This window comes from Nomascus leucogenys, chromosome 8 (genome assembly GCF_006542625.1).
Source record: "Nomascus leucogenys isolate Asia chromosome 8, Asia_NLE_v1, whole genome shotgun sequence".
Taxonomy (NCBI): Eukaryota; Metazoa; Chordata; class Mammalia; order Primates; family Hylobatidae; genus Nomascus; species Nomascus leucogenys.
Window position 1 is genome coordinate 103,303,334 of NC_044388.1, and position 12,726 is coordinate 103,316,059.

A 12,726-nucleotide genomic window follows, 5' to 3' on the forward strand; every position below is an offset into this window, starting at 1 on the left:
TGTAAGGGGGTGGCTGCTACAAGCTGCTACGTGGTGCCACACCTCCCCTAGCCCATTGACCTGCTCAAGCCACTCTCCCCACTCTCTGGTGCCAGGCCAACCTCTGTAACAGCTCCTGGTAGACACAGGACCACAGAGCCCATAGGGCCAGTGTGGCAGCCTCTCATGAGCCCCACCCAGTAAGGCTCTGCCCTGATTCCCAGGGGGGACTCCGGGCTGCTTGCCTTTTCTAGCCTCTCCTGGCTGCATTGTACAAGCCAGACCCTACCTCCAGCACCCCTGGGGGCCTCTGGTATCTTAGAGAGACATGCTGGTTGATTCTTGGGGCCTCTGGAAATGCTGTTGTCTATACCTCAAGACAGTCCTGGTGGAAGCTTGATTTTCACAGGGTTTCCATAAGCCCAGTATTAAAATATCTCTTGCAGTCTTCCAAATCCATTGCCTTCCATACGTGGCAGGTGACCCCCAGCAAGCGTGGCCAGAAGGAAAGCTCCTAGTGCTGGTCTTGTCTCTACTTTGTCATTTCTGCCATTCTAGAACACCTTCCCCCTCGGTCAGCATTGCTCCTTTTAGGTGCGCAGTCACCTACAACTGACCTGTGGGGGACGAGGAGGGAGCAGGGCAGGGTTCCTATCAGAAGACTGTAGGAGACAGCAGTTGTTTAGAGCTACAGAAGGAATGCTAGCAAAGACTAGCCTATTGCATCGGGAGATAGTGCCAGAATTCTGGAGCAAAATGAAAGTGGTGGTCTGTCCTTCCGAGTCCCCTCCAAATTAGTGTGAATAAGAGGCCTGTTTGGCCTTTGCAGCCTCTTCAGTTCAATGGCCTTCACAGGATGAGCCACATCCCTGGACTTCTCTAAATGCCAAGAAGTCTCCATGCCACACTTGCTGTCCTTCAAACAGCTCTGGAATACTCATCTCCCGGTGCGCCTTCCTGCTGCCTGATTCCATGCTGCAGCCACTGAGCAGGGAGAGGTGGGAGGGCCCAGGGTCAGGCACAGGATGGGGTTCGCCTTGGCGTGAGCCAACTCTGCCTCTCCATAGTGGCTCTGTCCATCCACAGGCCACACCCTAGCCTCACCTCTGCCTGAGAGTAGCAAGGCCTGTGAAGTTCTCTTCCCCAGGCCCCTCGCTCGAGCCTTAGACATTCTTCCCCTTGTTTTTGTGGTCTGCTCCTGCTCATTCTGTTGGGTTCAGGGTGGCCTTTATTTCAGCTCTTGGCTTCTTTATGGCACTCACCACAACTTGTCATTATTCTCTGTCTGGTCACTGGGCCCGACTCATTCCTTGTTGGATCTTTACCACCTGGCATTATGCCTGCCCTTTGTAGATGCTCAATTTTTGTAGGGCTTTTGGAGGAGAGGGTGGGTGGGTGGGTGGGTGGATAGATGGGTGGATGAAGAGTCAGGCTGCAGCTCTGGGTGGGCCTCTGGTATACACTAGCCCAACTGTGGAGGAGATCCTGTTGCTGCAGCCTCATGACTGAGGCTCAGAGGGCTCTTCTCCTCCCTAGTGTCTCCACCCTCACCTCCAACCCAAGCCCTCATCTGCCAGCCTGGCTCTCCCTAGCACCAGCCATTCAACACTCCTGCACGCTGCTTCCTGCCAGGGTGATGGCGACAGAGGCTTCCTCTTCCCCTCCAGGCATCTATCTGACCCAGCTGGTCCCTTCATTTCACCACCATCTGCCCCACTATCTCCTCCCTGAGGAAGAGCCCAGGGCCCTGCCTCAGCCTCAGCTTCAGCCCCAGCCCCCAGCCCAGGTCTGCACTGAACAACACTGGCTCCCCCTGCTAGGGTTAGGGAGAAGACCAGGAGGTTGCAGACCTGGAGCCAGGCTTAGAAAAGTAAAAGTGCTAATTGGGGGCCTCAAGAATGGGGTCACTCACTGGGCCCTGGGGCAGGAAAGGAGGCACTGCATTTCCTGGCCTCTTTTGACCCCTGACTGTCCTGGAAGTCAGCTGGGGAGCCAGGAGCCAGCCCTGGCCCAGCCTCCTCAGGTACAGCCTCCTTTCCCACGATCCACCCACACCTCTACTTGGCTCTGTTGTTTATTAGCCATGTGAGACCAGAAACCAGCAAGCCAGCCAACCTGCAGCATCAGAGCCCTGGCAGGGGACAGAATGGACCCCAGATGGTTCACATAAAGAGACTTTAATGAACAGAACCAATAAAGCATGGCGAGGCACCCATGGGCCAGCCCAGGGTCCTGGGGAGGGTGGAGTCCTAGGCTGAAGGGCATGGGGAAGAAGTGTTACCATCCCTGGGGATGGCTGGGTTCTGGAGGATGATTGGCTGTGCAGGGTCTGTGGGCAGGGAGGAGGAAGCAGGAGGGAGCAGAGAGAAATCCCTGGCCTCTCTCTCCTCCAGCCCTCAGTCTGCCGCCAGAGCCTTTCATTGGCCAAATCCAATAGAAAGCTGGGGGCGAGGGGTCCAGGAGATGCATCTCAGGGGGCAGCCTCCCCCGACCAGAAGTGGCAAGTGGGCAGGGCAAAAAATGCAACTGAATTGTGTGAACAGACTACTCAGCATACTGCCAAGCCTCAGTGTCTCCATCTGTAAAGTGGGCATAAAATCTTCCTCCTTCACAGGGTTGTGTTGTTAGCACAGTGCGCAACATAGAACACACGTGTTAGGTGGAACTTGATCATGGTGATGTGATTATCATAATTGTCAATATTGTGATTCTGCCTCCATCACTGCCTCAGCCTGCAGCTTTTAGCTAAACACCACTGCCTCGGGGAAGCCTTCTCCCCACTATCACCCCCACCCCCGATCAGGTCAGGCCCTGTAACAACCAGGCCCTGGCAAACTGGGGGACAAATCCACCCTCTGTTTTCATATGGGCACAGCCACCCCCCTTTGGTTGACATATCGCCTGTGGCTGTTTTCATGCAGCAGTGGCAGAGTTGAGTGCTTGGGACAAAGACCCTGTGGCCTGCAGAGCCTGAACTATTTACTATCTGGCTTTTACAGGCACATGCTGGCCCTGGCTCCTTCCTGCAACTGGCCCTCATGCCCCTCTGTGGCACTTCCTTCTGCAGTGATGGCACAGTTAGTTGTGTGCTTATTTGCCCATGTCTGTCTGCTCCGCCAGACTGAAAGCCCCTTGAGGAAGGGCCCAGTCTAGAATTCCTAGAGCCCAGGACAGGAATCCCTCCGTCAGCCACAACTCTTCAAGCTCCTTACAGGTCCTGTAGGCACCTGGTCCTCAGAGGCAGCTCCAGAGTGGGCCGACTGCTGACTCGGCACAGCCTTGGGAGAAGTGCTGATGCCCGCAGTTTTCCACAGCAGAGCAAGCCCCAGCTCATAGGAGTGTTTTCAACCAATTTTCCAAATCCCTGGCTTCAGCCCTGGAAGCAGGATGTGAAGGTTTTCATCGATCACCCAGAGGGTCGAGGAGTGCCTGGAAGGCTTCAGACATACTCGGGGGTCCCAGCTTCCCACTAGCAGCCTCAGAAGACAGAGAACGGGTGCTGCTGCAGTTTGTGGGATGGCCTGGGGTCCGGGGAGGGTGGGGCCAGAGGGGCAGCTCCAGGGATGCCTTTCTGGACCTGGCAGCCAGACTGAGCTGCGTGGCAGGAGCCTGACCAGACTCAGGGACAGGAATGTGCCTCTTGCAGTCCCAGGAATGGGAGGAACGCAGGCTTCCCCGGCTCCTCAGGAGGGGAAGCTTCAGCCTTCAGGGGAGGCTTCAGCTCGGTGCCCTTTCCAGTAGGCACATCCCCTACTCTTGCCAAGGAGAGGCCCTAAGACATGTTCGTTCATTCATTCACCCAAGACTTCCAGGCCAAGGACTTGCTGTGAGCCAGGTGCCCAGCAAGAGAAGGCAAGAACCTTCCCCCCAAAGCTCACATTTTAGTCGGGGAAACAGGCAGCAAAAGCTGCCAGGGGCAAGGATGGGCACACTGAGGAGCTGAAAGGAGGCAGTGGGAGCAAGACCAATGTGCCGGGCGGTCTCTCTGGCCCTCTTCTAGGCAGCGCCCACGCCTCAACGCCTCTACCCAGCCCACCTGCCCTCGCATTGACAGTGGCCCAGGTCTCGCCCTTTGAGGCCTTGATTCACGTCCGAAGTGGTCTGTGAGCTGAGGCTGCCCTTTGTCTCTGGGATGGTCCCTGTTGCCCACAGAGAGCTGGCCCCCACTTTCCACCCCTGCAGAATGACTTCACAGGCAGTTCCACACCAACAAATAGGCTGTGAGAAAGGAAATGGAGAAACCTTCTCAGTTTCTGTGTCTGTGGAGAAAAAAAGGCCAAGAATGCCACGTTTTCCATTTTCCCTCCACATGTAATGTTTAGTTTCTATAAATGAACTAATATTTTCCTGGAGAGAAAAAAATCATAAAGAATGTTGACCCCCAGAGAGGGCAAGTAATGTTTGTGTGTACTTTGGAACTGGTGAAGACATTTCCAAATTTTGTTAGCCCCGCCTCCACGTGGCTTTACCAACTGACAGGTTTTCTCGGAAGATTCCTGGGCAGCACCGCGAGTCCAGGAAAATCTTCAGCCTTGGCCTCTGGTTTCTGTGCTCGCACTGTGAGGACTGCTCTCTGACATACCTGTGTGTCTCCCTGTTGTATTGCCTGGTGGTAGAAACCACCTCTGGAGTCAGGCAGAGCTCAGTTCAGAGCCTGGCTCCAGCAGTTCTTAGCTGTAGGCCCTTGGGTCATTGGTTTGATCCCCCTAATTCTGTTTTCCTATTGGAGAAATAGGAATAGGAATCTTCATACAGACATACTTCACAGGGTCTCTGGGGAAGTCCCCTTAGTTCAGTGCCTGGCATACACTCACCTCTTGAGAGTGTTAGCTCGTGGCCTCCCAGGCAGGCTCTGGTGCCGTCCAGACATTGGGGGGTTGGTAGGGGGACAGAGGGAGCTCCCGCTGAGGCACTCACCAGCATACCAGTACTGCTGTCACTCACAAGCCACCCCAGAACCTAAGGGCATGAAACAACCATTTTATTACATGCATAGTCTCTGTGGGTCAGGAAGCTGAACAGGGCTCGGGCTGGAGCTGGAGTCACCTGGAGCCATCTTCACTCACATGCTCAGTGCTTGCTGCCAGATGGGGCTGGGGCTACAAGTGGGGGGTGCGGAACACTTACCTGTGGCCTCCCACTGTGGCCTGGGCCTCCTCACAGCATGGCAGCCTCAGTATTGCAGCCTCCTGCAGGGCAACTGGCTTTCACCCAGAGCAAATGGCTAAGGAGAGCAGGGTAGAACCTGCATCACAGAGCCCTTATGAGCCAGCCTCAGAAGTCACGCAGCCTTACTGCTGCCACACTCTGCTGCTCAGGGCAGTCACGAAGGCCTGCAGGTCCAAGGAGAGGGACGTAGACCTACCACTGAATGGGAGCAGCCTCAAAGACTTTGTGGACAGGTTTTAAAGCCAGCACCTCAGCTGTTCCACAGGAGGGAAACAGAGGCTCCAAGAGTTACATAATACCAGTCATAGCAGCTGAGCTGCATTGAGCATGTACTCTCTGCCAAGCACCATCGTAAGTACTTCTCATGTGCTCACTCAGTGACCCTGACACAGACACTGTGAGGTGGGGCCAATGTCATCCCCATTCTATAGGTGAAGATGCAGGTGCTTGCACAGCCTCATGCATTGAGGAAGTGGCAGAACCAGTTGCCAAGCCCGAGGCTCTGGACAGCCTCTGGGCTCTGTCCCCATAGCTCCATGTATCTGTATAGTGCAAGTAAGCATTACATTGGCATGTCCTTGACTTTCCTACAGTCACTTTTGAGTCACACATTGTCCCCAGTTGGTCCTCAGAAGGCAACTTCCATGTAAGAATCAGAACTCCAAACCTGATCTAACATTAACTCTAATCTCCTTGTCACAACCTAGTTGGGGTGCTTCAGGCCTGGCTGCTTGTGGCAAGAGAGGGAGGGGTGTTTGGCCCTTCTCCCTCCCTAGGCCTTTCTCCATCTCTTTGGCTTGTGGCAACAGGGGGAGAGGATACAGTCGTAATTGGAGCATAGGGTGATATGGGCCACATCCAGGCAGGGAGTTGGCCAGAGGTGGGTTTGAGTCTCGCCTCTTCTGCTTGACCTTGATGTCAAGGCTGCTGAGATGGGAGACTCCAAGAACAAAGGAGATGTGAAATCCCAGAGTAATGGGCCACAACTGGCCTCCTATCCCTGGAGCTCCGCACGGAGGGCCCCTCCCGCCCATCCATTCTGAAAATATAAACGGGCAGCGAGAGTATGTTTCCCCTGCAGATCTCATGTTTAGGGGCCAGGCGTGGTGGTTCATGCCTGTAATCCTGGAACTTTGAGAGGCCGAGGCAGGCAGATGGCTTGAGCCCGGACTAGAGTTTGAGACCGGCCTGAGCAATATGGCAAAACCCCATCTGTTTAAAAAACAAAAAAAAATTAGCAAGGCGTGGTGACTTGTACCTTAGCTTCCTGAGGCCCTCACTGGAAGCAGATGCTGGCAGCATAATTCCTTACAGCCTGTAGAACCATGAGCCAGTTAAACCTACCTACCTACCTACCTTCCTCCTTCCTCCCTCCCTCCCTCCCTCCCTCCCTCCCTCCCTCCCTCCCTCCTCCCTCCCTCCCTCCCTCCCTCCCTCCCTCCCTTCCTCCCTCCCTCCCTTCCTTCCTTCCTTTTTTTTTTTTTTTTTTTTTTGATGGAGTCTCGCTCTGTCACCCAGGCTGGACTGCAGTGATGTGATCTCGGCTCACTGCAGCCTCTGTCTCCTGAGTTCAAGTGATTCTCCTGCCTCCACCTCCCGAGTAGCTGGGATTACAGTCGCCCGCCACCATGCCCAGCTGCCCAGCAAATTTTTGTATTTTTAGTAGAGATGGGTTTCACTGTGTTGGCCAGGCTGCTGTTGAACTCCTGACCTCAGGTGATCTGCCCACCTTGGCCTCCCAAAGTCCTAGGATTACAGGCATGAGTCACCACGCCCAGCCTAAATGTCTTTTCTTTATAAATTATCCAGCCTCAGGTATCCCTTTATAGTAATGCAAATGTACTAATACAGAAAATACCGCACTCCTAGTACCTATATTCTGTGTAAGGCCATTCTTGCATCACCATAAATAAATACCTGAGGCTGAGTAATTTATTTTAAAAAGAGGTTTAATTGGTTCCCAGTTCTGCAAGCTTTACAAGCATGGCACCAACATCTGCTTGGCTTCTGGTGAGGGCCTCAAGAAGCTTACAGAAGGTGAAGGATGAACAAGCATGTTACATGGTGAGAGCAGGAGCAAGAGAGCCAGGGGTGAGGAGAGGGGAGATCCCAGACTTTTAAACAACCAGACCTCACACGAACTGAGTGAGAACTCACTTATCACCAGGCAGATGGTGCTAAACCATTCATGAAGGATCTGCCCCCCGATCCAGTCACCTCCCACCAGGCCTTGCCTCCAACACTGGAAATCACATTTCAACATGAGATTTGGAGGGGGCAAACCACTTCACAGGGCCTTCTAGCTGGCAGCCAATATCACTGATGCTTCTTCTCCCAGGCACTTTCACGGGTATTTCAGAGATTCCACAAGTCCCTTGACTCAGGCAGATGCAAATCTATTTTAGGGACCCCTGCAGCCCCTTCCATGCCCCCCTGCAAAGTCTGGTGCCCACTGCCAGCTTCCTGATGCTTGGGTCCCCTCCAGCCCTCAACTCTGCCAGCTTTCCTCATGTGGGCCACCTCGGTCCACAGGAGGCCATACCTGTCCTCATTCTAACAGACCTGTGAGCACAACAGACCTACCTGTGGCCACCGCTGTCTTCTGGCACAGCTGTTTGGCCTCGTCAGACCTGAGTAAGGCACAGCAGCTCTCCTGGGTCTCCTGACTGCTAGAAACATAGTTCAACCTCCCCAGGGGGTCTGTGGAGACTCCCCCTAACTATGTGTGAGTAGAAAAAGAGAACAGCCAGGGGCAAGCGGTAGGCCCTCTCTCCATGTGCTCCTCTCCCTGGAAACATACTCTCTCTGCCCGTTTATATTTTCGGAATAGATGGGCGGGGTGGGGGGGGCCCTCCATGAGGAGCTCAGGGATAGGAGGCCAGTTGTGGCCCATTACTCTGGGATTTCACATCTCCTTTGTTCTTGGAGTCTCCCATCTCAGCAGCCTGTCACATCAAGGTCAAGCAGAAGAGGCGAGACTCAAACCCACCTCTGGCCAACTCCCTGCCTGGATGTGGCCCAGCTCCTCACGAGTACTAGCGGCTCCCCCAGCATCTGCTGCTCTGCACTCCCCGTGGCCTAGGAATCTGCCCTAGGATGGGTGATTGGATGCCATTTGCAGAAAGAAATGATCAAGGTCAACCAGGTGCAGTGGCTCACACCTGTAATCCCAGCACTTTGGGAAGCTGAAGCAGGAGGATCACTTGAGCCCAGGAGTTTAAGACTAGCCTGGGCAACATGGCAAAACCCTATCTCTACAAAAGTATATAAATTATCTGGGCATGGTAGCGCCTGCCTACAGCCCCAGCTCCTCAGGGCTTAGGCAAAATCACTTGATCCCAGGAGGTGGAGGCTGCAGTGAGCCATGATCGCGCCACTGCGCTCCAGCTTAGGTGACAGAGCGAGACCCTGTCTCAAGAAAAAAAAAAAAAAAGGAAATGAACCAGGCCCTCTAAATGATGTGTGAGACAGCTCTTGGCTGACAGCGAGAACTCATGAGAGCTGCATGTATGAGAAACAATGTGTGTGAATGTGAAAGTGACCAGCTCCCAGGCTCCACTGTGAAACCTGGCCAGAGAAGGGTTTCAACACAGACTTTCTGTGTAGAGGGGCCCCAGTGTCCTGGAGAGCCACAGGGTCTGGCAGACCTGGAGAGGGCCTGAGTCCTTGGGAACCGGATTCTCAGCTGGGGCAGGAGGGACACTGAGCCCCCTTCACATTAGGCGAAAGTCACCCTGTGCACCAGAGGCTCAGAGTGGTACCTGCAAGAGCACCCAGTTGCACAGTTGTCAAGCCCCCTCCTCCAATGAGAAAACACGGGCTCCAAAGAATGAGACTGGACTGTGAGCTCCCAGCTCAGCGTGGGGCAGAGGCTGGACTGGAACCCAAGTCTTGTGACTCCAAGTTGAGTAGTTTCCCCTCTGCCACAGCTGCCTCCCATTAATTTCTGATGTGCGATACTTGGAAAGTGCCCCTGTGAGCGGCAGCAGGGCTGCCAGGCTGCTTAAATAGGGCAGTGCTGTCCCAGGCAGGCCACTTGGATGCTGCCGGAAATCCGTGGGAACGAGGCTTCCCGTCCCAAACACATGTCTTCCTCAGCAGCCATGAGCACTATGCCCATCTACCCAGTGGCCTCCAGATATCAATCCCAAAATGAACTTCTCATCGTGTCCCCAAAACCTGACAGTACCAGGAATACCACTCCACCGACAGTCACCCCAAGTCCCCCTCCCTCCATACCCCCAGCCTGTGGTGTCAAGTCTTAGCCACATCTGGTTGCTCTCCAACCAAAGCAAACTTTCTAGGGTACACATCTGAATGCATCAGTGCCCCTTCCTAAAAATCTCTACACTTTCCCCTCATTGAACTCCAGGCTTCTTCAAAGGCCTTGCTCTCTGTCACCCCGAGTCTGTGCACATGCTATTCTGTCTGCATCCATCACTGCTCCTGCTGGAGCTCTAGCACCCACCTGGACATCAGGCCCTCCAGGGGTCCCCTCTGTGTTCTCACATGCACCGTGCTGAGGGCTGTCCCGTTCACTGGCTGCTCAACCGGGCAAGTTCCTGAACTCTTCCCCCGTCAGGTTCTACATCCTAAAAGTGAGATAGCAACAGTACTTGCATGGCAGTGTTAATGTGAGGCTTAAATAAGATCAGGTGTACAAAGCATTTATCACAGTTCCTGGCACCTTGTAGATGCTCAGTAAATGTTAGCTGCTGTCATTATTACCATGATTATTGTTGTAGTTATACTACTGGTGTAGTTGTTGCCTTTACCGTGTTTATTATTGCTATTATTCTCATGTAAAAATAGATGTCTCTCTTGGTGTAATTACTTGGCTACTTCTCTCTCCCACACTTGACTGGAAACTCATCTTTCTAATCCAGTGTAGTATCTCCAGCTCCTGCCCCCAAGGTCAGGGCTCAGGAAAAGTTTGTCACGTGAAGGAGGGAGGGATGCTGTATGGCTTACTCCTCACAGGGAAGCTGTCAGTCAGGGTCACCATTCCTGTTTTGCAGATGTAGAATTCAGGTTCAGAGGTGTGAGGTGACTTGCCCAAGGTCACTCAGCCTGCAAGTGGCAGACACAGGTGGGGGACCAGGCCTGTCTGCCTTCAGATCCTGAGTCTTTGCCATCACTGTTCATCATCCTGTCCGCTCCAAGGCTGTTGTTAGGAGGCTCTGGGCTCCTTTCTCTTCCAATCAATGAGTGGTCTGTTGGGCAGCCTGTTGCTTTCTTGAAAGAAATGTAATGAAAACCAGATTTTTTTTCAACATGATATCTCGTTCCCCACAGAGACTGTCAGTTCTCATATGTTCCAATAAAACTGCTAAAGAAACAGCCACTTAAAGAGCTTTAAAGATTATTCATGGAAAAATTATGCTGAGGAAAAATGGAGCAATCCTCTGAGATAGTCAAGCCACATGGTCAGTTTTTCCAGCTGTCCGTGCCATATCGGGGCTGGCAGCAGGAACTGCACTCTGCTCAGCCAGCCCAGAGCCCTGGTGCATTATGACCACCCACACCCTTGCCCCTGCCCCAGGACATGGAGAAACAAACTTGCCAGCCACCCAGCTCACAAGCAGTCCCAGAAGACACGTGTCCCTGGTGCTGTCACGTGGTGGCCACCCCAGGCTTGGCAGGGCAAAAACATGAGGCCTTTCAGTAGCAGAGGGTGTCATTTACTGGCAGAGAGGCCCCCCATCCCTGGGGCCCAGTTGAATGGGAATTCTTCTGCTTCCGTGTCAGACCCAGGCTGTTGGTCAACAATGCAGAAGAGGGGAGGAGCTGAGACCCAGAGCAGGGAGAGCAGCATCAGCTTTGAAACGGTGCCCAGGGAGGCTGCAGGCTCTTCTGCTGGGCCCCCCACCCTTCCTCCAGTTGGGTCAAGGGGCATCTGAGGCCAGGCGTGCCTCCCAGGGCCATCCACAGCCGAAAGAAGAGGCGGCAGATCCAGGCCTAGTCCTGGAGGGAGAGTCAAGAATTGAATGGAAGAGATCAAGGGCAAGTCCAGTGGGTTTGGGAGAGACTGGGCATGGGAATCGGAGCTAGAGGCAGGAAACACATGGAGATAGACAGGAAAAAGAGTCAGGCAGGAGTGAGCAGGAAGGGCCGAAGAAGTTACCAGAAGAGACTTGGAGCCTCTGCATCTCACTGCACCCCTCCAGCTGTGTGACTGCAGAATGCCTCTGAGCCTTCCTTTAAAATGGCCATGATAAAAGTTACTAACCTCATAGGAGTCAAAGAACAGGACTCAAGTCTGGCACACAGCGCATAATAGATGCTAGTTCCCATCACCTTCCTTTCCTCAAGGGTAGTAACTGGGTCTTACCCACTACAGATTTCCTGGAGGAAATGTCTCCTGTTTACTAGATCACTTCAGATATGGCCATCGTGTTCCCCCTTGCTCATGTTCTGACCAGCGCCTGACCTGTGAACAGCTAGCCTTCCTCCCCAGCCACCACAAGAGTGCCACACACCTGGGATCAAGTCCTGCCTCCAGCGTGCTGTAGCTCTGTAAGCCCCACTTTCTGATCTGTAAAATGGGGCTACTTAGACTTTCCACCTCAAGTCTTGTGGCACAGGTACAGAGCATAGCGCCGGGCGCATCACATTAGATTATAATTATCATCATTATTATTACTACCACAACACCAGGTAGCCTTGGGTTCCACTCCAAACCACAAGGGAGGAGCAATGCAGTTTGACCTTTAGAAAACACTTTTCTGAGGCAGGGTGGGAGCCAGAGTGACTCAGGCAGTGAGACTGTAATCCCTCACACACGGCTGCTGATAAACAAGGACAAGATCCACCCTCTACATGGATTCGTTTCTTGAGCAATATGTGCAGAACCAAAACAAAGCAGGATGGTTTTCATTCTTCCTTTTCCTCTCTGGAACAACTGCACGAGATGTTTCCTTCGGAACAGAGCCTGCCTGTATTGCAGTGCTTTGAGCAGAGTTTCTTCCCCCAGGGTGCACAGCAGAATCACCTGGAGAGCTTTGGCTGACTGCAATGTCCAGACCCACCTGTGGCCCACAGACTCAACCTCCAGGGGTGGCCCAAGAAACTCCATTTTTAACACTGTCTCCAGATGGTTCTGATATATTCTTTGGTTAAGAATTAGAGCCTCTTTTTTTTTTTTTTTTGAGACGGAGTCTCACTCTGTTGCCCAGGCTGGAGTGCAGTGGCGCGATCTCGGCTCACTGCAACCTCCGCCTCCCGGGTTCAAGTGATTCTCCTGCCTCAGCCTCCTGAGTAGCTGGGACTATAGGTGCCCCCTGCCACACCCGGCTAATTTTTTGTATTTTTTAGTAGAGACAGGGTTTCACCATATTGGCCAGGCTGGTCTCAAACTCCTGACCTCATGATCCGCCTGAGCCTCAAAGAAGCTGATGACCACATGGAACCCCTTGCGGGGAAAATGCACAGATACAAAAGCTTAGCTGCACTTTCAGTCCTCTATACACCTCTCCTGGGTTTGTGAAGTCTAGACCACAAACCTTTCCTTTAGAGTCATGCCTCTCCATTTCCATTACGGTGGATTGGTCTGTCAGATCCTGTTCTTGAGATGCCATC

At 53.2% G+C, this 12,726-nt stretch overlaps 1 protein-coding gene across 9 annotated transcripts in view; it reads left to right on the forward strand.

Moving 5' to 3' along the window:
• Window positions 1-12,726, forward strand: part of RALGPS1 (Ral GEF with PH domain and SH3 binding motif 1) — a 300,052-nt gene that overhangs the window by 251,931 nt on the left and 35,395 nt on the right. The window lies entirely within an intron of this gene.